A 23,191-nucleotide genomic window follows, 5' to 3' on the forward strand; every position below is an offset into this window, starting at 1 on the left:
AGAGGGTTGATAAAGGTATGTTTTGAGGTGCATTGTTCCTAGTGGTCCCCTGCATCATCTTTTTATTGCCACCGTGATATAAATGATCTATTTCACCCTCAAGGTGACAATTAAAGAGCTTAATTAAATGTTACAGAAAGCTTTCCACACTGTCATAAATTGCTTAGTTGCATTCACTTTACATAATCTGAATGTAGCTGGAATGTTCTATGAGACTACAGTGCTGCCAGATATACTAAGCAAAGACTGGTAGTCACTCAGTCAGGCTGATGATGAGGAGTTTGAGATGCTGGGCATAATCACAAAGCGAAAAAGAGCCTGTGGCTCAAACTAATATCCAACAGGCATGTGGGTTAAGCCCCTCTGTCAGCAGCTGTTTCAAGGTCAAACTCATAGAGGACACCCTATGCTAATGGTGGATGCAATCACATCCTACTCATACAATGAGAGAATCCACGATTGGACGAATGTCTGATATAGGATAAAAGGCCCAAGAGCAAACTTACCTGAGATCACCCACAGAGCCATGGGCACCTGACCTTGTGGGGTGCAGTCTGAGGTGCATGGGGGGACTACCAGCAGAACCCCCCTGTGCCCCTGCAGGCTGAGTGATAACTAATACATGAAGTGCTCAAGAAACTGGGCAGCAACATACAGAGTAGATATACTTAACTGCTACTGTTTGTTTATAAATCTAAAGCCATTTTGAAAAAAAACGGTAGAAGAGGAAAATGAGACAGTTTACCCCTTCTGCCTAATTATAGAAGCACACTTCTGATGTCATGCCAACAGTAAGCTTCTTGTTTGATTATTTTCTTGTGAGAGAACGCGGAAAAGCCGCCGCGTGTACTGACAGCAAGGCGGCTGATTCCGCGTCCAACGCGGCGGTCTGCACTCGGAAGTGTGCATCTAGTGACATGGCAGAACGCGGAAAAGCCGCCGCATGTACTGACAGCAAGGCGGCTGGTTCCGCGTCCAGCGCGGCGGTTTGCACGCAGCAGCGTGCAGCTGGTGTGGCTGAGCCTGTTAGTTCACATAGGCTTAGGAATACGCTGAGAGGCAGAACTTTTATGGTGGCCAAGGAGGGATCAGCTGACCAGACTGGTCAGCTGACCTCAGAGCGGGTAACCATTGGTCCATCACTTAGGGGTGGCGCCAGAGAGCGCTGCTCTATATATTGTTACTGCTGGCCACTCACAAGTTGTCTGCGTGGCGATCACTACGTGGAAGCACTTAGACCTTAGTCAGATCCAACAGTGTGTTTGAACCAGCAGGACCTGGGAATTCACACTGAGCCAGATTACTTGTATTGTTATTCTGTTATACTTCAGACTAGTTCCAGGGTGTAGAGACCACGGACCTCACACCCAAGACTAGGGAACTTGTGTTATCATTCTGTTATACTTCAGACTAGTTCCAGGGTGTAGAGACCACGGACCTCACACCCAAGACTAGGGAACTTGTATTATCATTCTGTTATACATCAGACTAGTTCCAGGGTGTAGAGACCACGGACCTCACACCCAAGACTAGGCATTGTTTGATATTTGTTATGACCTGTTGCTTTCCTGAGTATCCCTCTGCTTTCTGATTCGGTACCATGCATATCTGATATCACGTTGCCAAACCCTGCCTGTCTTGGATACCGAATCAGCCTTCTGTCTTTGTACTTTATCTGTCTGTGTTTTGCCGACCTGGCTTGCCCGACCTCGAGAGCTATCTCTCTCCACTTAAGAGATATTAAGAGAGTCTCCAAGAGCAGTCAGTGACATCCACCTTCAGGTGTCACTCACTCTCTGGCCCTTCCTACCTTCAGCCTGACTCCACCCCTTGGAGAGTCTCAGGCTGCTGGAAGGTTTCTGTACTCTCCATAGCAGTGACTTCTGTACTGCTTAGGGTCACCTGTTCATCAGGTGGGTTGCTCAAAGTCATACTGTTACACCAAACACTCACCATATATATCTAGAGGTGTCCAGAGGTTAGCACTATATCTGTATTATTGGTGATTCTGCAGATCATCCATAATCAGATATAGATCTGTATTCTTGGTGATACTGCAAATCACCAATAATCAGATTCTTTCTGCGTGCTGACACCGATCGTTACATTTCTCCTCTTAAGGGTGCACATGCACCACCATACACATAAATAGATAAGGAGAGCAAAGCCATGAGTTATGTCAAATAAGGAGAGCTAAACAATGAGTTATGTCAAATAAGGAGAGCTAAACCATGAGTTATTTCAAATAAGGAGAGCTAAACCATGAGCTATGTCAAATAAGGAGAGCTAAACCATGAGTTATGTCAAATAAGGAGAGCTAAACCATGAGTTATGTCAAATAAGGAGAGCTAAACCATGAGTTATTATGTCAAATAAGGAGAGCTAAACCATGAATAATGTCATAAAAGGAGAGCTAAACCATGAGTTATTTCAAATAAGGAGAGCTAAACCATGAATTATGTCAAATAAGGAGAGCTAAGCCATGAGTTATGAGTAAGGAGAGCTAAGCCATGAGTTATGACAAATAAGGAGAGCTAAACCATGATTTTAGTTATATATGGAAAACTAAACCATGATTTAAGTTAGATAAGGAGAGATAAATTATGAGTTAAGTTAGATGAGGAGAGGTAAACCCTGAGTTAAGTCATGTAAGGAGATATAAACTGTGAGTTAATAAATAAGGTGATATAATTTAACAGAAAAGCTTTGTGAATCAGGCCCTATTTTACCTACCGGTATCTATTTTAAGTAACATAACTAATGTAGCTTAATGACAGTATGTTTTTTTAGGCTGAAGTTCCCCTTTAACTATACAAACCTGTTAGGGTTAAGCTTATGTAAGGAAGCATGTGGTGGGAGTGCGACAAAGTACTTTCATAAGTGTACAATAATGTCAGCAATAAAACAAATAACAAAAAAAACAAACAAAAAAAAAACATTTTCACTCCTAAGCTTTACGAGAATGTTTCAAGAACTGCATTAAAAGGGTGCTATAGAGTGGTGTATTACCACTGACAGCACTATACTGAGTATTTGTTTGAAAAAAAAGTTTGAGAGCCTTTGAGGTGAAAGCCAAATACAAACCTTAAACCTCACTTTGGACACCCTATATGTAGCCAAGTTTACCAGCAAAGTAAAAATTACAGGAGAGTTAATTTAACTAGTATATGTCATGTTACATTGTAGATGATGTAGGGTCCTCTTGGATTCCTCAGCAATTGTAGACATAGTAGGAGAACCAGAGACACCTGGCAAGTGAAGTGGCAACAGAGCAAATTGGTATAAGATATTTTACAGCAAATATATTTACCAGGACAATGCTATGGAGATTGCATATTGATCAATGTTCTCAGTATTTCTCTTTCCTCCGAACATTCGTATTTCATAATCACGCTGCAGCCAATTCTAGATCTGCTTACCTTGAGGACGGCAACACAATCTATGTTATTATTCAATTAGAAATGAATGCCCACACATTCAATAAGTGATGCTGTAGAAATCTAAACGGTGTTTAAAAGAGAATAACAGGTATATTCCTTAGGCTAAACACAAGATTAACTTCACAGAATATAATGTTTTACCTTTGAATAATATCTCCGCACTGATAAGCTGAATTTTTATACTTTTGGCACATATAGACAATAACAGGCATTTTAGACACCAGCATGAGACTGAATAAAGGTTTGTTGATTTGTATAGACCTGGCAGTGGGTTTAATTATATAGCTGGAATCGGAGGTCTTCTTGCTGCACCTGCTCCCAACATCTCGCTGCGTTCTGTTCAGCAAACCACAGCAGGTGTCCAGCAACGAAAAAAGGCACTGGGATGAACAATGGATAAAGGATTGTGCCATGGGTCACATTACCTACCGGGGACAAATACATGGATTCTGTATAAATTGCAGAACTAAACCATTATCTCTTGAGATTCACAACAAAGCAAGTCATGTGGCTTGGAAGCAAACCTTAATTAGAGGGATAGATTACAATAATTAAAACGGAGTACAAAATGTCACCTTGCACAAAATGGGATCTGATGCTGTGCTGAAATAAGCAGAGCAGGAGAGCAAGGGATGGGTAATGCACAGTGACAGAAACGCTGCAGTATAACATTATTCTCTACAGCTACGCTTTTCCTAAAGAGACTAAACTAAGACCAGGCACATTTTCACTGGAGCAATGCATGCTGGGAGCATGAAAATCTGCATTATTCTGTCTCATTTTCTGGCCATTTTCAAAAAAATGGCAAAGCTGCAAACAATAAAACCAGCAGGAGAAACAGAACTGACATTTCAAGGCCAGCATATTCCAGGAGAGAATGAGGCTGTGTGCGTTACTAGAACTTACTCAGATCTCATCAAGTTGCGCAACTTATTTTTTTTACACAAAATGAAGATTACCCCATACTGAAAGTAGTGGTAATGATATGCAAATATGACAATATTAATTTTAAGGAACACATAAAATCCGTCTATGGGCTGTTAATGCTGGCCAGGAAAATGTCACTATGCTAAAGTCAGAGAATCTGTTAGAGTACATTTGTCAAGAGATAAGTAAGGAAGCTGCCATGTTTGACCTCCTTGTAGAAGGTGCTAGCTGTGCCTTGTGGTTGTTAAGCTTGTCCTCTGGCTATAATATTCTCTAAATCAGCTGACTGATTGTTTCTGCTGCTTGGTGTAAGTTTAATACCCAAGGACAGGAATACATATTCAGAAGGTCAACGATGCTTCTCTCATTACATATTTCCTTCATAGAAAAAAAATTCAAGGTTAAAGGTTGAGATGCAAATAGATCATGTTAACCAAACTCTATATTAGTAATTAAAAAACTGTCTGTAATTTATAATTACCGTAGTAGTAAATACCTTAAAATCCACTGGAAATGTAGGTCATATGATTACGGGCTGCTGCTTCCTTAAAAGAAATCTAAAGTCAGACAAAAAATAAAGGCAGTTTTACTTACCTGGGGCTTCTTGTGGCCCCCTGCAGTCATCCTGTGCCCGCACCATCCTTCCGTGACCTTCCAGCAAGCAGCAGCAACTCTTTCAAAGCTGGTCAGCCACGCGCCTCCGCATCGTGTCCCCATGCACAGCAGTGTTCTGCACATGCACAGTAAGGAAAAATCATGGTGTGTGCGGCTTGGGGCCGAGCATGCGCAGTATCCTTCGACTGGCCATGACCGGCCAGCTTTGAGGGGATTGCCACTATTTGCTGGAGGGTTGCGTAAGGACAGCACGGACACAGGGTGACTGCAGGGGGCTGCAAGAAGCCCCAGGTAAGTAAAATTGCTTTTTTGGGGTGGGCAGGTTGCTTAAGTATCCCTTTAATAAGGAGATCCAGGCCTTTATGGGAACCACTCATAAAGAGGTGAGGTCATATAATACACTGAGTATGTGGGACAGAAACCAAGCTTACTATGCTGTAATCCTAAACCATGAGTATACATTTCACATCCAGGAAGGTAAAGAATAAGATGCAAAACTTTATTGTTAAAGCCCAAATTCAGAAAAATAAATCATTTGAATACTATGCAAAAAGGTAGAAACTCTTTTGAGGTTCTGGTGCTGTCTGTGCCCACACTGTAGAGTTTTTATTTTTACTCCATACCAGCTCTTCAGACCGAAAGGCTTCTTACAACTTAAATATGCACCATGGAGCTGCTGAGGTCCAAAAACTGGACTTCTGTAGCTTTAAAGGAATACTGTAGGGGGGTTGGGGCTTCTAATGGTCCCCCGCAGACATCCTGTGCCCACGCAGCCACTCACCGATGCTCCGGCCCCACCTCCAGTTCATTCTGAAATTTCTGACTTTAAAGTCTGAAAACCACTGTGCCTGCGTTGCCGTGTCCTCGCTCCCGCTAATATCACCAGGAGTGTACTGCGCAAGCCCGGTATTGTCTGTGTCTGCGCAGTATGCTCCTGGTGACATCAGCGGGGGCGAGGACACAGCAATGAAGGTGCAGTGGTTTTCAGACTTTAAAGTCTGAAATTCCAGAAGTGAACCGGAGGCGAGGCCGGAGCATTGGTGAGTGGCTGCGCAGACACAGGACATCTGAGGGGGACCATTAGAAGCCCCGGGTAAGTTCAACTCATTTTCCCCCAAACCCCCTACAGTATGCCTTTAATGTTCACCCTCGTTGTTGCTGAGGATAGGAAATTCCAGTGCCTCTCTTTCCCACTCTCCATACAAGATTTATTGTCGTTTCTGTTGATTTATACGCTACCCATTAACAAAGCAAACAATTGAACAGCTCACAATGGGGAGGAGTTACAGAATTAAATTCCAAAAAGAAGAAGTTCTGTATCATCTTCACCTTGTCAAAACTAAGATAAAATAAAAAAAAAGAACTAAAATTGGGCTGTGAATAATTTTTCATTTATTTGATTCAAATATTGGTAGTCTTTAAAAAATCAGACTTAATTCCAGAAATATTAACTTTCTATACAAAGTTTATTAAAAACGGTTTCTTACTATTGCGCTGTAATAGGAGTTTTATACCGATGCTTGCAGCCAAATTTTCCTTCCTTTCACATGGACAACTGACAGGCAGTGTATCTCTCACCTGTCAGCTGCAAGCATTTGGCTTACGTGTTGCAATTGCTTCAATCCTGCACATGATCATCTCAGCATGTGGCAGCTATCTGCTAGATGTTACATATAATGGTTATCTACTGCAGAGTAACCAACCCATTATTTCCCCATCTTGTCATCTCCAACTCAAGAACATACCTTGGATACAACCCTTCCTCACTTAGGACACTATTAAAATGCTAGAGTGTAACCTAATAATATGTTGCCTTAAAGTGAACCTAAAGGCAACAAAAAAAATGAGATTAACTCACCTGGGGCTTCCCTCAGGAGGCCGCAATAGCAGCATAGGGGGCGATATACAGGCTGGGAACGCGAACAATCACTCGCGTTCCCATGTCTGTTGGCCGGTGACGGCCAAATCAGAAGTGTTCGCCAGTGGGTCCTGGGCCATCGGAGCGGGGCTGCGAGGGCACTGATCGTCTGCAGGGGGCTGAGGGAAGCCCCAGGTGAGTTCATCTCATTTTTTTTTTTACTTTAGGTTCTCTTTAACTAATGAAACACCGTGCTTTTTGGCCCACCAACAAACCAACTTACATCCTGCTAATTTACAGTATACTGTACATGGATGCTTGTCTCAGACACCTCTCGTCTTTCACCTAAATTTCTGCTCCTTTCTGCCAAACTCTTAATTGGCTGCTAATTAACTATAGCAGTGGTGTCTAACTGCTGCAACCCACCAGCCACTGGCTCTTCCCCATCTAAGGTCACCCTCCCTGTGCTCCGCCTCTGACCAGACTCTGCTTCTTGCAGAATATGAATTAGAAATGTACCACCTCCAGAAGGAGCCTTAAAGAGGAACTCCACTGAAAATTATGTAATACAAAAGTGCTTAGTTTTTACAATAATTATGTATAAATGATTGTCAGTGTTTGCCCATTGTAAAATCTTTCATCTCCCTGATTTACATTCTGACATTTATCACATGGTGACATTTTTACTGCTGGAAGGTGATGTCACTGGAAAGAGATGGTGCTTGCTTTTTTGACAGTTGGAAACAGCTGTTATTTCCCACAATGCAACAAGGCTCCCACAGTGTGATGTCAGTACCTCAGTGCTGTGAGGCCCTGACATCACACTGTGGGAGGGGTTTCGCCACAATATCAGCCATACAGAGCCCCCTGATGATCCGTTTGAGAAAAGGAATAGATTTCTCATGTAAAGGGGGGTATCAGCTACTGATTGGGATGACGTGTAATTTTTTGTCACAGTTTCTCTTTAAGTATTGCTGCCTGTTTGCCCCCTATTCCTTTAGCTTGTGAGCTCATAAGGGCACGGTTCTTTCTCTTAGCTTTCTTATAAATTACATCATGTATTTATTATGTGACATTGATGTTGTCTGCCAACCCTTTATTATGTACCGATGTCAATTTTTTTATATCCCCACGTTTGTCTTAACTATGTAATGCACAATAAAAGATGGTGGTGTTATATAAATCAATAATCCAAAATGTGTTCTAGCAAATAAGTACACAATCATTACCAATTCTGATTGATCTAGTGATGGGCAAAGAAACAAGCAATCATGAATTGTTTTCCCAACTGGTCCCGGGCTATGGAAGTAACAAGTAAGTAACAACTGTATAAACATAGAAAGGGGAAGGATGGGCTTCTTTTTGTGAAGATTATTTTCAATAAGGTAGGATATCTCTGTATCCTATAATGAGCACCTCTGACAATCATTATTGCTCTATAGGGAAGTTTCACAACTCTTTCCCTGTACAATCATTACACATTGTACTCTGACCATTAATGGGCACACTGAGTCCATATCCCGTGGTCACTTTTACAGCCCCAGAGGTGAAAAGCTAATTAGACAGCATTTGTGTCGACCTGTCATACATACAGTGGGTATATGACGTCTGCAAAGAAGACACATAGAAAAAGTAATTCTTCCAATCAGTGTACTTATAATAGCCACAAGTGAAAGCTGTAACAGCAACAGTACAGAAAAAAAATAAAAAGCACAATCACTGATATGGATAAACAATCACTCTCTCCTAAATATAGTTGTAAATGCAAATGTGTCCTGCTCAACTGCACACCAAACTAAATGCCTTCTACTTCTTTACATTGTAATCGTTTTGAACAGTATAGTATAAAACAGGTACTCCTAAAACATTCTGCAGCTTGGTAGTGCAACTGAATGCAAACAAGGAACTATGGGTGGCGGCCCACTGTCTCATTTTGTGAATAGGCACTAGTCAGAACCAGTGGCGTAGCTAAGGAGCGGTGGGCCCCGATGCAAGTTTTACATTGGGGTCCCCCAAGCACTCTATACATAACAATTGATACGGTGCACCAAAACCTGCCAATGGCAACCACAGTGTCAGAGGTGCAAGAAGGGGATGGGGAGCAGTTTGTTAATGATTACCACTATTCAAATTACCTATAGAAGTGATTATTATGAGCACAGGACCAATAGAGAGCTAATACTAAAGTTGAGGAAGGGCCCCTCAGGACCAAGGGCCCCAATGCGGTTGCAACCTCTGCACCCCCAATTGCTACGCCGCTGGTCAGAACATGGATGCCAAATAAAAATAAATCTAAAGTTTTATCTATCTAGGAGCATAGTAAAGTCTATATTTAAGAGGTTGAGCGTGCTTGGTGTAGCTAGAATCCTTCCTAGATCAGGCCATCTCTGGATAAAGGAAATAGGAGGAAACTGGCCAAGAGTGATCATTGTATTTATGTTACAAAAATATCACAGATGCTTCACAAATCTGTCTTGCATGTAATGGTTGCAAGGAAAGGCCACATTAAGTTTTAATTAAGCTATGCCAAAACACAACATGAAGATTCTGAGACGAAATAGAAAAATGTGATATGATCAGATGTTATGGTCAGATGAGAAAAAAAGTTGCATTCACCACCAGTATGTTTGTGCAGAAAGCCACTACAGCTCACCATTCATAGAATATCATATCTGCAGAAAAACAGGGAGGTGGCGGCATCCTATTGTGGAGGTGCTACTCTGTAGCAGGGAATTAGGCACTTGTCAGGGTAAAAGAAAATAAACTGCCACCACCCTATTTAACTGACCTTAAACAGTTCAGTAAAGAAAAGTTAGAAAAAATTGCAAAGCTGTTAGAGAAGTATCACAACAGATTCAAGGCTGTAATTAAAGCAAAAAGTATTTTAAAAAAAATACCCAGGACAGTGATCCTTTGTCCATTTATTTATTTATTTTATTTATTTATTTATTGTATTTATAAAGCGCCAACATATTACGCAGCGCTGGACATTAATTTAGGTTACAGACAATATTTAGGGGTGACAAACAGCAATATGACCATACAGGAATACAAGAAAACCAGATCACACAGCACAGTATGAGTACAAGGTAATGCTTAGTCAGTCACTGGATGGGAGCATGGAGTTAGGCAAGTTAGGCTCACTCAAATGCATAGCATGGGTGCACAGTAATAGAGGTGCATGATCAGGTAGGACACAAAAGGAGTGAGGACCCTGCCCAAAGGCTTACAATCTAGAGGGAGAGGTAGGGACACGAGAGGTAGGGGACCAGAGTTCGGCTGTGGGTTTAGAGCAATTGTGAGGGGTGGTAGGCAAGAGTGAAAAGGTGAGTTTTGAGGGCCTTCTTGAAGGTGTTGAAGGAGGGGGCTGCCCTAATGGGTGGAGGTAGGGAGTTCCATAGTGTCGGAGCGGCTCTTGAGAAGTCTTGGAGGCGTGCATGGGACTGGGTGATGCGGGGGACGGTCAGGCGAAGTTCATTGGAGGAGCGGAGTGAGCGGCTTGGTGTGTATCTCTGAGTAAGATCAGAAATGTAGGTTGGACAGGTTTTGTGGATGGATTTGTAGGTCAGACACAATATCTTGAATCTGATTCTGGACTGGATAGGAAGCCAGTGGAGGGATTCACGGAGGGGAGCCGCCCTGGTGGAGCGATGGGAGGAGTGGATAATTCTGGCAGCCGCATTCATGATGGACTGCAGTGGGACTATTCGGGTCTTAGGGAGTCCAGACAGAAGGGCATTGCAGTAGTCGAGGCGGGAAATTATGAGGGCATGGATGAGGAGTTTGGTGGTGGCAGGGGTCAGGAAAGGGCGAATCTTACAGATGTTACGAAGGTGGAAGTTGCAGGACTTTGTGAGGTTTTGGATGTGGGGAGTGAAGGAGAGTGCGGAGTCCAGGGTGACACCCAGACAGCGGGCTTGAGAGGTAGGGTGAATAGTAGTGTGGTTAACAGTGACCTGCACATCTGGGAGGTCCAGGGATGACCGGGGTGGGAAGATCATAAATTCCGTTTTGTCTAGATTTAGTTTTAGGAACCTAGCGGACATCCAGGAGGAGATGGCAGATAGGCAGGAGGAGACCTTGTCCATGGTAGTGGTGGATATGTCAGGGGTGTGGAGATAGATTTGGGTGTCATCTGCATACAGATGATAGTTAAAACCCATGGAGGAGATAACCTTGCCAATGGAGGATGTGTATAGGGAGAACAGTAGGGGGCCAAGGACCGAGCCTTGGGGGACTCCCACTGAGAGGTGGTTGGGGGTGGACGAGGAATCATTGAAGGAGGTCGTGAAGGAGCGGTTGGAGAGGTAGGATGAAAGCCAGGTCAGGGCGAGATCGTGAATGCCCATGGATTGGAGGGACTGGAGGAGTAGGGGATGATCTACTGTATCAAAAGCTGCTGAAAGGTCAAGGAGGAGGAGAATGGTGTATTTACCTTCAACTTTAGCTAAGGCAAGGTAATTGACCACTTTGGTGAGAGCCGTTTCGGTTGAGTGGGCAGGCTGAAATCCAGATTGCAGTGGGTCTTGTAGTGAGTTGGCATTGAGGTACTGGGTCAGGCGTTTGTGAACCAGACGCTCAAGGAGTTTTGAGGCGAAGGGGAGGAGGGAGATCGGGCGGTAGTTGGAGGGTAGCGAGGGGTCGAGGGAGGGTTTCTTGAGCAGAGGCAGTACAGTGGCCTGCTTGAAGTCTGAGGGGAAGGTGCCTGTGGATAGGGAGAGGTTAAACATGGTAGTGAGGACTGGGGCCAGATCCGTGAAGTGAGGCTGAAGTAGATCAGAAGGGATAGGGTCAAGGGGGGAGGTAGTGGTATGGGAAGTCTGCAGTAGGTGGTTGACCTCCTCAGTGGTAGTAGGAGTGAAGGAGGTGAGGGGAGGATAGGGTGGAGAAGGAGTAGGTTGTGAGCAGGTGGGAGGTGAAGATTGAAGATTAGATATTTCCTGACGGATGGAGACTATTTTGTTGGTGAAGTGGGTGGCTAAATCTGTGGCAGAGAGGGAGGAAAGTTAGTTCTTTCTCTTGCATTTGATTTAATTTGGTCCCCTGGCTGTTATTATGGTTGTTATATCGTTCACCTGGTTGTTTTGGCTGGCAGTGGGTACCTACAACCATTTTTTTTATGTAAATATTTTGAATGAGGCAGTTCTTTTCTATACCTGAATCATCATGATACATAAAGAAAAAATGAATTATGAAGTGATAAGGTCTATTTCTTTTCTTTACATATCCTTATGGCACACATTAACATTGTATAAACCAATTGTGCAGCATCCATTTAAACCAGTAGTGTAAACAAAGCAAAGTCAAACTAAAAATCAGATATAGATTAGCTCTCCAAATATCCACAGCTGTGCGGACTATGCAGCAATGTACACCCAGTGCTAACCTCAAACAATTACTTAAAGCATACCTGAAGCAAAAATAAAGATAGTGATTTGAGATATTGAATTGTATGGGTAGTACAGCTAAGAAATAGACCATCAGTAGCAAAGAAAAAAGTCTCATATTGTTTTCCAGTACAGATAGAGTTAAAAAAAAACTTCAGTTGTTATTTATGCAAAAGAGCTTCTCTGAGTTATTTGACCCAAATTGGGTAAAATACAGTCCTGTCTTCTGAAGCACTTAAACAGCCAAGAAACAGTGAGAGATGGCTTGAAATAAGGTTTCACTGCAGGTAAGGTCAAAGGGTCATTACTCATGCTTTGTTTTATAGCTTAAAATACAGAGTGTGGTTTTAAAACTGCAAATGTGACAGAATGATGCAATGTTATGAAAAATATATATAACTGAAAATAAAAATATGAGACTCTTTTCTTTGCTACTAATGCTCCATTCATTATCCTTATAACACACACCATTCATAATCTCACTAGTTTTTTATTTTTTTTTTCCTTTTCAGGTTTGCTTTAAGTAAAACAATGATAACTCATTATTTTTCACATCTTATGCTTGGAATACAGTTCAGCTCTGGTTGAAAATTAGATTTTTAGCCCTGCACAGCCTCATACTGCAGTCTCACGTATCTATCACTGGTCTTCTTAGTAAGAGCAAATGCCTTTTTTTCTTTTGCCAGTTCACAGGAGGTGTCAGAGAGCATATCATACTTGCGGCTCACTACACTTAATACATTTTGAATCATGAGATTACCCAAGGACTTGACTGTATGACACCCTGGTTGGGTGAAAGTGTATTTCTACCTTTAGATCTTTAAAAAAAAAAGGCATTCTGCAGGATATGTAACCGAATAAAGCTTGTCACAGCTGGAGGATCAGGGACAGAAGAGAAGAGAAGATAAACTTGCTGTCTTTTCTCAGCTGTCTTGACTCCAGATATCTCTCAATTTAATAAAAAATGTTCACTCTCCAAGTTGACTTCTTGTAAAACAAAGAGGTACATTTAAATCTTCTATTAAACTAGGATTTGATCTGCGGTACACAGCCCTGGTTTTATGCAGCGTTATATTGCAAGCTAGATATAGCCTTTTGCTGAAATTCAGCTAACCTCAGATGCTTGGTAAATGTCAGAGGTGAAAACTGAAATGCCACTCTTCATTGTGTTTTCTGGCTAACAGTATAAGACAGAAGAGCTATCCACACCTCATCTGTGTCTAATTCCACATAAGCATCGATTCATTGGAGAGGGAAAATCATTCTGCTGGAAGAAATCCATGTTAAATCAAATAGAGGTGTCATGCATCTCCTCCAAGCAAAGTCCTTTCAGTGAAAGAATAAGGATGATTTAAAGCCACCTATCTTCAGAATATTTCTCTGTTTAAAGTACATATTTCTCCAGAAAAGAAAAGTTTTCTCAAAAGACAGAAGACTGAAAGCAGACATCTGAATTCAAGGTCCCATGCATTACTCGATTTGTGGTATCAGTTGTTGGTAGATCATCATTATTCCATTGATCTGGCATGCTGGAAAGATCTTGCACGAAAGGGCCTGGTCGGGTGCATGTCGGTAGTAGTGTTAGAAGTTCTGGATGACCGATAAACCCGACGGCCCCCCGGACCCCCATGTCTAAGGTTTTCCAGCCTGGGCACATGGTAAGTGTTGTTAAGATCACCTTTCTACTGCTGTCTACCTGTGCTCCTCTTGTGTCCTATGTCTTCTATTCATCGCTGCCGGGTGCCTTTACCCCATGACTTGACAGCATGTACGTAGTAACACGTGTGCCACCGGGTCACGGGGTACTGGCGTTCCAGTGGCAATGTAGATAAGACACAGGAGGAATGTACCATGAGCCCAGGGGGTACACATTGCATGGGGGAGACCTGGGTAGCCTGGCAGGCGCAGGTGGCTGCACAGATTTTCAATAGATTTCATTCTGAAATCTATTGGAAATCTGTGTGAAGTATCCTGGCAGCAATTGATCCCTCTCTGGTCAGATTCAACCAAAGCAGGAGCTATCTGATGGTCGAATCTGCTGACCATCTGCTAGAATTCTTCTTGTTTGCAAAAGTTTCATTGAGAATGGACTGATAACTCCCTTCTGAAAAGTAAGATGTGATAAGAAGTCACTAATATGAAAATAATAACTGTTTAAAGCAAGGTAAATGAGCACAGTAGACCGAAAAATCATGTGAATTTTCCACATTATTTGCAAAGCACTAGCATGATTGAAGCACCATGCAGGTAAAAAAAAATACAAAGAAAAAAACGAAATGGGTATGTATATAGCTGTGTAAGAAAGGAGAACCTAGAGCCCAATATAGTGTAGTAAATATTGGCAAATGGGTATATTGAACAAGTATAAATATATACTCACAAACCAGGGTTACCTCCAGGCAACCACTGTATAAGCAGGTGAGGAGATTAACCTGTCCCCACTCAGGATTAAGAAGTCACTCTCTGTAGATAGGAGAAAAAAATGGGTATCCCCCTCCACCAGGGGTGGATTTCAATGATAACGTATCTGAGGCGCCAGGTGTAACCTAGACCACATATTGTCGTGTACTGCAATAACCTATTGCCTGATGAAGCGGTGTGAGCCTGCAAAACGCGTTGCGAAACCCCTGGAGAGTACCAATAAATTTTGCTTGTCTTGAACATACAGTTTTTTGTGTCTGCTTGCAGGAGGTAAGTCTACCACTGCCTCCAAAGCACTTTTATACTTTTTAATAACTGTTTTTATCCTGTTGGTGCCTCTGCTCTACATTATGTATATAGCTGTGTGCTTTAACAGCTTGTCAGCATACAAGATTTGAGTCTGATGAGGGCAGAATAGCCTAAAGCTATCTCTTATTATTTTAAGTTAGTCAATAAATGTATCATCCTGATTCAAAACTTGTTGCTTTTACTGATAGCTAACATGGTACAATACTCTACTGCTACTAACAGAGAGGGAGAGAAGAGTTTGGAAGAAGCCATACTGACTTACATTTTTTAAAAAGCTATTTGTGGGTTTGTTCTACTGTTGTTATACTGATCCCCTGTCTTTAATAGCTCCTGAGTCAGTGATCCAGAGTGAGGTGTCTGTATTCCATTGGGTGCCTGCTTTTCGCAAGTCAGTTATTCACCCAAAGCTGAAAGCAAAGAATCAGTGAAACTGCTATGCAGTGGGCATTGTTTTTGAAAAGAAAGTTTGATAGTAAGCACTATATGCCGGTTAGTTAAGATTTTTGTCCTCATCCATAACAAATTAACACAACTTATTATTATTAACAGCTGAAAATAAATACTAACAAAGCAGGAGGTGCTCAAAAATAAATGTTTAAAACTCATAAATAAAGAAGGTATATCAGGTATAATCAGCCTACCATCAACAGACTAATCAAAATTAATTTGCAAACAAACTTTATTCAGCACTGTGCTAAATAAAGTTTGTTTGCAAATTACTTCCAATTGGTCTCCTTGAAGGTAGGCTGATTACACCGTCTTAATTATGAGTTTTAAACTTTTACTTTTGGGTACCTGCTTTTTTAGTATTTGTAGTGCATCACCCTGCCTCTAGGGTTTTTATTTTATGATCCTTTCATGAAGTAAATTTTCAGGAGCCGCCAGTGCCAAATCCCCTTGGAGGTTGAGTGGGGATGCTACATCCCTACGTGTGGTGAGACTGGTTTGGTTTCTCCCTCCCCCCCCCCCCTGACTTGTGAGTATCTTATGTTTTTTTATTTTCTACCCAAATCTACTCTAATAGTAGCGCTTGTGAGGCAGCCACTAGAACGCACTCAGTAGGCAGTAGCAGTGTTAGGGAATCTCACCCAAATAACTCCTTACTGAATAGGTGCTGGTTTTACTGAACAGGCAGGATAGGCTCCTGATGTTACTGTGTTTTTTCTTCTTTTACTGTTGCATGATCTACCAAACACACAAGATGAAATTGTGTATGTTTGCAGGTAAAGCTACCTGAGGCAAAATAAGGAACCTGATCTTTAAGATCATAACACATCACACACCTGAGGCATTGCAATCAATAATGAAGCAATCCAAGGTGAAGACTTTTACTGGAGGCCACTTTTTATGTTTGCACTATTCATCACACACATGCATGTGTTTTTAGTTTTTAGGGTTGTTTATGGTGGCTTCAAAAAAAATGTAGCCTAGTAAATCTTAAACGGGAATAAAGATATCTGATAAAGATAACAGTCTTTGTATATCTCTCATTACTGTTTTTTGCTTGGCATAACTAACAAATATACTTTAAATTAATGGTAACAGAGCTGTACTGCTTTACCAATAAACGCAAATCCCAAAAAACTATGGAAGCAATTTTGCTGCCAGAGTTTCGACAAAATTAAGTAAAGTAGGTCTCACCTGCTAAACTGTTCTGCTTGTTGTTTAATCTAATTATATACAGATCATGGTGCAGTGAGAACCTCCTCAGAGCTGGGTTGTGACAGCAATTAGAGTACTGTTCATAGTAAAATTGTGTTTTACCATCATCACTAAATCTTGAAATAGCTGCCAGCCAGTACAATATCGGTAAATTTACCAATAGTCTTCTCTTTTGCAGTGTTAATTTTGATAATAAAATATCAGTAAACGATAGTGATATGTTTTACTACAGCTAATCCTAACCCTATTCTCACACAGGACACTCCATATACCGGTGACTAACTCAAACCACCACCCCTTTCAATGCCTAACCCTAACCAACATCCTCTCTGATGCATAACCTTAACCACCACCCCTGCCCACCTAACCTTTACCACCACCACCACGACTGTTAAGCTCGACTGTAAAACTTCATTCCTGAAGCTTACCGTTAAACACCCCCCCCCCCCCCCCTCCTGATGCCTAACCTTAACCCCCCCACACACACACACACAGACTCCTAAACTTACCAATGTTTTGCAGTGGGTATTATTTTATAAGGGGTAAAAATTAACCGTGGTTTGTAGCGGATACTGTTCTATAATGGAAATAATAAACCATGTTTTATAGCAGATAATATTCTGTAATGGCAATAAAAAACTTTGTTTTTATTCTAAAACTGAAAAAAATAAACAATTTTTGGTAGTGGATATTTTATTATTAAATTTCTGGTTCTGCGCCTTATAGCCGATATTTTATGTTAAAGTCTATGGGCACTCCCAAGTTGTCAATTGGTGACTCGTGCCTAGATTTGCCGATTTGCAAATGACCGCTCAGCAGAGTCAATGCTGGCTTGTTACAGAAAGGCATAGTAGGCAGTGACATGCTACGGAAAGATGGATCAGCTGGTCACATATCATGGATAGTGTCCAGTGATTTGTTATGAGAGGTTACAGTGAGCAATCACTCAGTTAGGGCAAATCATGGAAGAAGTATAGCAGACTGCTATTTTCCATGGAGATATATAATACAAGCTACCCTGTTGTAATGGATCCATTGTACTGTGCTTGTTTGGCACTCCTTGCTTTCCAACAAAATTAATAAATATCCTTCACTGACTGATAACTTGTCATAGGAGGACATAATTACACATTTTATGGAAGATGCATCATGTTACAGGAAGATGTAGTGACCTTAAATGTAATGCGAAGACTCAGTGACCTCATACTATGGGAAAATTAAATGACAGGTAATTTGTTACTAAGTGGAAGTTGACGACATAATGATCACATGGTATGTGAAAAACAGATAGGGTCTTAGAGCAAAATGTTGAGATGACTGAAAAAAACACTGGATACTGAAAACACAGTGACAACTTATATCTAACTGGAAGAAGTAGGGAATTCACATATCCTAATGTACTACAGAATGATACAGCAGTGGCTGACATGACATGCTACATAGTGACTGCTTACCATTAACAAAGGTAGCGTTAGTAAAAGAGATAAACTAAAAATTTACCATTTCACAAATTCTAGTTAATTTTGAAATTGGCAGAAACTACGGTAATTCATTTATATTGATTTTCATGTTTGCCCCTGAGGGGTTTGTTAGCAGAGCTTTCCAGTCAGGGTCCACTATACAGGATACAACGCCAGGTTATTGCCTGGAGCTTCTTTAGCAACACAAGTCATTTGCATTTTAAAGCTGGCCACTAACGGTCAAATTTTTAGCAAAAAATCGTTCGAGCGATCAGAAATTCTGATCGGATTGGTTGTAAATAATCTCCATTGGTGGACACAATCGATTATGAACGAGTGAAAAAAATGTCGCCCAAAAGAATTTTCGTCGAATGAAAATTTGGTGTCGCCCGAAAGAATTTTTGTCGAACGAAAATTTGGATTTTCTTGGTGGTCGTGATAGATAGGAAGCAATGATTGGTTAGTTGATGGTGTAGTGAACGAGTTTTCGTCCGATCAGAATTTCTGATCTCTCGAACGATTTTTCGCTAGAAATTGGACTGTTAGTGGCCACCTTAACAGTGTCAGCGTAACTGGTGATGCTTCCAAGACTGACTCCTCCCTCTCCTGTCTGCTTAGTAGCTTGTCCCTGCTTACCATACATACTATTTCCATGGGCGGCATTACACTGGGGCACTGCCCCACATCCACAGGAATCACTGTGCCCTCCTGAGTGCCCCCTGCTCAGTATCAAACCGTTACCTGTTTCCAGGCTCCAGCAGCATAGAGGTGAACAGAATAGGGTCTGTAAAAAACTTTAGACATCAGCCTGAGTCTACATAGGTTTTAAGTAAAGTATCTTTTTGCCATAAATACCTCACAATTCTAGCACGCTCCCTTGTAATTAATGTATCTGGATGACACTTATATTTGCAAAAAAAAATCTCTTGCCTTCTGATTATATGTTCTAACATTGTCAGTCAATAGGAAAAGAGTCTTAAGAAGGCTTACAAGCTGAAACCTTACTGTTTTTTCTTTTAAATTAAATAAAGTAGAAATTGTATTTTACAGACAGGAAGTTTTGAATTTAAACTTCCTGCCTGTAAAATACAAGCTCTAGTCTCCAGCAATGCTTACCAACTAAAATAAGGAATTAGACACTGTTTCTCTCCCTCCTGCCTCTTTCTCCTCCCTTTGCTTGTAAATTTGCGAGACACAGACTGGGGGCTGGAATGCTTTGTCTGTGATCGGTCCACAAAGGAGCAGCTTGCTAGCAAGTTAGGATTAAAACATGCCAGTAAACTAACCAAGTACATCTTTAGTTAACTTTTCTTCAATAATAGCACCATCATTTGGACAATCTGCTCTGAGTTTTGTTTCTGATGTTTACATTTGGTTCCTATCATTGCTGCACTAGTTAGCCTTAATTGTATCACCTGAGTTAGGCACAACATATGTACCATTTGAAATATGTAAAATTTGAAGCCTGAGCCACCACTGACTATTTGTAAAGAATCCTTGGCCCTAATGCGATCCATGCTATGGTACTAGACACCTGGGTCAGACTCTGTAGCTGGGCACTGAGTAGTTTGAGCCAGTGTTCAAAACCGTGCAGCAGAGTTTGGCATGTATTAGGATGCTAGATCTGCAAATTAATGCTGTGGATTTTTTTGCAGATGGTGTGCATGATAAAAACTCTTAACACGCATAGCAGATATAGCCTCTGTTTAATAGGTTTGCCAAACTGATAGGTAGTACTTACTGTTCAAATACAGGAATGAAAGGACAAGCATTAATCATTAGATCATTTGTGTTTTGCAAATTGACTAAGTAATAGTCAGGACCCTGCGGACAAGGGGTTTCTCAGCTTCCTGCAGCACCTTTCATATAGATATAAGCTCTTCTATATCCTCATAATCCAGCTCCATTAATGGAAAGTATCTGGGCAGCTCCATTGTCCTGGTAGGCTTCGAGCAAAAGCCCCTTTATTAAAATGGCCCCGCTTCCATGTATATAGGAATCAGAGCACAATGCAAAGGACAGATTATATTCCTATCTGCCTACCACAACACCCCTGTAATTTGAAAAGCTAACGTCGAGTGCCTCAGACCAACTCGCTCTTGACATTAATAAAACACCAGCTGAACCCAGCTACATCCACGTGTGATGTACATATAAAGCACATAGAAAACGCCTTTGGGGCATTAGATTTGCTTCAGCCTCGGAATGAATGGCAGAGTGCATCCAAGGAATACGAGGTAGTACACCTTTGATGCATCATGCAATATTCCGCAGAACAGACTTGTATAGCTCGTTTCTGCCAGGTTTTTCTCAGAACAGCTGTGCAGTTCAGAAGGCTTAGCTGGTGCTGGGAAGAGAGAAAGAAGAAGCTCTCTAGAGAATGCAGAAGAATTCAATTTACAGTCTACGGATACAGCCAGGCTTGTTTCACTCCTGCCATCCTAATAACATCTTGCTGTTCGGCCACTATGGTTTTTAAAAAACATACGTTGTTACAGGAGGTGTCGCGAATCCTACTGCAGTGAGCACAAACAAACGACAAATAATAACCTGCATAGCCAATTATGCAGAATAGAAAGGTCTAAAAGTAGGTATATTTAAAATAACAAACATTTTGTATATAATCTCAATAATAGAATTGACATAAAAGTATATTATCATTATAGTTTAACTATACATAGAAGTAAACATTTAAACATAAGTAAATTAAAGAGGAACTCCAGTGAAAATAATGTAATAAAAAAGTGCTTAATTTTTATAATAATTGTGTATAAATGATTTAGTCGGTGCTTGCCCATTGTAAAATCTTTCCTCTCCCTGATTTACAGTCTGACATTTATCACATGGTGACATTTTTACTGCTGGCTGGTGATGTCACTGGAAGTAGCTGCTGCTTGCTTTTTTGGCAGTTGGAAACAGCTGTAAACAGCTATTTCCCACAATGCAACGAGGTTCACAGACAGGAATCTGCCAGGACCAGGGTCCTCACAGTTTCCTGTGAGAGGGGTTTCGCCACAATATCAGCCATACAGTGCCCCCTGATGATCCGTTAGATTTATCATGTAAAAGGGGGTATCAGCTTCTGTTTTGAATGAAGTTATATTCTTGGTCACGGTTTTTCTTCAAATAAGCCCTACAAAGCTGCCTAATAAATAATGGATTTATACTATGTTACTGATTTTGCACCCCAGAAGAGATTTGAGAATTCATGACTTTCATTTGTTTGCAGACACCTCCCCTCTACTACAGTCTGTATCCCATTGTAAGCCTGTTCAAATGTATGTGCATTCTCCCTGCTCCCTGCGATACCCCGCCCCTACTTCCAATCCCACCCCTCATCTTATGTCCATTCCTGTGTATGAGTCTTAAGGTCCGTACACACGCCGGACTTTAGGCAACGACGGGTCCGTCGTTGCCTCCCGCTGGGTGGGCGTGCCAGCGACAGTCCGGCGTGTGTACGCTCTGCCGTCAGACTGGTACGGCTGTTTCCGAGCGATCCGCCGGGCGGATCGCTCAGAAACAGCCGTATCAGTCTGACGACAGAGCGTACACACGCCGGACTGTCGCTGGCACGCCCACCCAGCGGGAGACAACGACGGACCCATCGTTGCCTAAAGTCCGGCGTGTGTACGGACCTTTACTCTCAGATGTGTGACATGTTATCTGCACATCAAGTTTGGTCATCCTGCATTATCAATCCATTTCCTATGAATGCTCCTCTTACTTCCTGAGAAGTAAGAGAACAATGACTTGGATATGTGGAGTCTTGACTACAGATTACTGATATCAGGGCAAAGCTTTCATATACAAAGTGGCCAGCAGAGTGGAGTTTACCAGCATTAAGGATAGTGAATGAGATGCAAATAATTCCAAGTTGATGCAGCACTATTTTTTTATGCAAATATATGCAGCTTGGAAATGAACCAATCAAATTCCACCCTTAGTGGGCTTTGATTAGTCCATTTTCAAGCTGTAAACATTTGCATAAAAAATTGGGGTGTGTCATTCTCCACTACAATGAATTCTGTCGTAATTGCAAGTAAACATATTGGAATCATATCTGAGCTTTGGAAAATCATGGTTGGCTGCAGGCTGAAATGTAAAGATAATTTTTAATAACATTCCTCCACACCTCCAGAATGGCTGATATATATATATATATATATATATATATATATATATATATATATATATATATATAACATTTTTGTTATATAAAAAGCAAAGAACTGATAAAAAATATATTCATTCTGTTTATAGTTACTGCAAATAGGTGATGATCTCTGTGCAGAAAGATACTGGAAATCCACAGGATTTGCTGCACAAAGCGACATCAAAAGCCAGATGATGATTTCCAAGCAGGTAAAAAAGAGGGGGGGGGGGGGGGGAAGAGTTCAGAGTTCAGCTAAAAAAGTAATAGTAGAAACCTACTAGAGTAAGGTATAGTCACATTTAAATGACATATGCATGAAGTACAGATTTGTTTGCAGACTATTATATGTCAAGTACTAGTACCGTACAGTTATTGAAAAAATAATAATTTAGTTTGAATTGTTAGGCAATTGTGGTGAGTTGTGGTTTTGCGTGCAATTACAAGAATGATTAGATAGAGCTTCTTGCGTAAACTTTCCATAGGCATAGGAGGCAACACTTATAATATTGGGACATGATGGCTACACTTGTTATGGAGAGCCTCATTACTGCACTTACAGGAGTATGGTCCACTAGATTCGGCTCTCTCCAACAACATTCACAGGATGCAGGAGCTAGTCAATTCCTCTTCTGTTGCATTGCTTCTCAACTGCTTGACTAATGAACAAGCCACATGACCAGTAAAACAATAGATATACATTGACAGTATACTAGAGCACCTAGAACAACAAACACCAACAAACTGTTCTAATCACTTACCTCTCATTACCACTCACCTCATTAGGATCCAGAGGCTTCCCCCTTCCTAGATAAGTACTCCCAGGGTATTTTTTTTTTACAGATTCTCTTTAAGCACAGACAATGTACTGTAATTGTCCCCCCCTCCCTTCTCTCCCCTCTCACAATAATGATTATAATGATTTGACTTTAAGGATAGTAATTACTGGGCAGTCGCGCCGA

This window comes from Hyperolius riggenbachi, chromosome 1, assembly GCF_040937935.1.
Source record: "Hyperolius riggenbachi isolate aHypRig1 chromosome 1, aHypRig1.pri, whole genome shotgun sequence".
Lineage (NCBI taxonomy): Eukaryota > Metazoa > Chordata > Amphibia > Anura > Hyperoliidae > Hyperolius > Hyperolius riggenbachi.